Source organism: Orycteropus afer, unplaced genomic scaffold (assembly GCF_000298275.1).
Source record: "Orycteropus afer afer isolate SDZICR_OR568_19922 unplaced genomic scaffold, OryAfe1.0 scaffold00153, whole genome shotgun sequence".
NCBI lineage: Eukaryota > Metazoa > Chordata > Mammalia > Tubulidentata > Orycteropodidae > Orycteropus > Orycteropus afer.
Window position 1 is genome coordinate 67,140 of NW_006921740.1, and position 2,084 is coordinate 69,223.

The window sequence follows — 2,084 nt, forward strand, 5'->3', positions numbered from 1 at the left end:
AAAAAAAAAAAAAAAAAAGTTTCTAGAAAGATATAAAATCCCAATTACAAAGCAAAAAGGAGAAGAACATTTCGGAATGTGCAAAGTCCTAGGTAAATGACACTTTAAAAAGTACTGTTTTGCTCTAGGCTAAAGTACAGGGGACACGCAAAAAAAAAAAAAAGTAAGGGCAACAGAGACCAGTGCTACATTGCTTTCTAAGCCTTATGAACTTGATTCTTTGTGGGTGACTGGGAAACCAGGGAGAACATGGTTGACTTCACATTCTGAGAAAAGTAGCATAGGATAACAGTAATGAACACAGCCCTTATAATCATTCAGCCCTGCATATGAATCCAAGTTCTTCATATTTGCTCTGGGGCTTTGGGAAAGCTAGTTAATTCCTGTAAAGCTCTGGGATTTGAAGGCAATGGAGAACCACTTCAAGAATTCAGAGCAAGGATTTTACACTTCCATTTTCCTAAACCTGTGGTGTATATCATTCTCCACTTTTATCCTCCAAAGCATTCCTTCCCAAACCACACGGATTTTCACATACTATCAAGTCTACACCCATAAATTCCAGAATAGGACTTCACTTGTCTGAGGCTGTATATATAGATACATGCTGTTGTTATTAAGTGCCATTGAGTCAGCTCCAACTCACAGTGACCCTATGTACAACAGAATGAAACACTGCCTGACTCGGTGCCAGCCTCACAATCCTTGCTATACCTGAGCCCATTGTTGTAGTCATTGTGTCAATTCATCTCACTGAGGTCCTTCGCTTTTCTCTTTGACTGTCCACTTTACCAAGCATGATATCCTTCTCCAGGAAATGGTCCCTCTGACAACATGACCAAAGTAGGTGAGAAAAAGTCTGGCCATTCTTGCTTCCAAGAAGCATTCTAGCTGCACTTCTTCCAGGACACATTTGTTAGTTCTTCTGGCAGTCCATGAAATTTCCAGTATTCTTCACCAACAGCATAACTCAAAAGCATCAACTCTTCTTTGATCTTCCTTATTCATCACCCAGCTTTCACATGCATATGAAGAAATTGAAAATGCCATGGCTTGGGGTGGGAGCACCTTAGTCTTCAGAGATATCTTTGCTCTTCAGCACTTTAAAGAGGTCTTTTGCAGATTTGCCCAGTACAATACGTCCTCTAATTTCTTGACTGCTGCTTCCATTGATGTTGACTGTGGATCCAAGTAATATGAAATCTTTGACAACTTCATACTTTTCTCCATTTATCCTGATGCTGCTTATTGGTCCATTTCTGAGGATTTCAATTTTCTTTATGTTGAGGTGTAATCTATACTGCAGACTGTAGTCTATAAACTTCATCAGTAAGTGTTTCAAGTCATCTTTACTTGCAGCAAGCAAGATTGTATCATCTGTATAGCGAAAGTTCTGAAGGAGTTTGCCTCCAATCTGATGCTGTGTTCTTCTTCATATAGGCCAGCTTCTCAGATTATTTGCTCAGCACACAGACTGAATAAGTATGGTGGATACAACCCTGATGCATACCCTTCCTGATTTTAAACCATGCAATATCCCCCTTTTCTATTTAAATAACAGCCACCTGGTTTATGTACAGGTTCCTCAGGAACACAAGTAAGTGTTCTGGAATTCCCATTCTTCTCAATGTTATCCATAATTTGTTATGGTCCACACAGTTGAAAGCTTTTGCATAGTCAATAAAACACAAGTAAACTTCTTTTTGGTATTCTTTGCTGTCAGCCAAAATCCATATGACATCAGCAATATCAGCCCTTGTTCTATGTCTTCTTCTGAAACCAGCTTGCATTTCTAGAAGTTCCCTGTCAATATACTGCTGCAACCATTTCTGAATGATTTTCAGCAAAATTTTACTTGCATGAGTTATTAATGGTATTGTTCAATAATTTCTATTCTGTTGGATCACCATTTTTTGGATTGGGTACAAACATAGGTTTCTTCCAGTCATATGGCCAGGTAGTTGTCTTCCAAATTTCTTGGCATAGACAAGTAAATGCCTCCAGTACAGTATCTATTTGTTGAAACATCTCAATGGGTATACCATCAATTCCTGGAGCCTTGTTTTTTGCCAATTCCTTCAGTG

At 38.8% G+C, this 2,084-nt stretch overlaps 1 protein-coding gene across 1 annotated transcript in view; it reads right to left on the reverse strand.

Annotated features, from left to right (window-relative positions):
* The window catches only part of LOC103201524 (sec1 family domain-containing protein 2), a gene marked incomplete at its 3' end in the record, with an annotated part of 159,331 nt that overhangs the window by 15,240 nt on the left and 142,007 nt on the right, over positions 1–2,084 (reverse strand). The gene's annotated exons all lie outside the window — the stretch shown is intronic.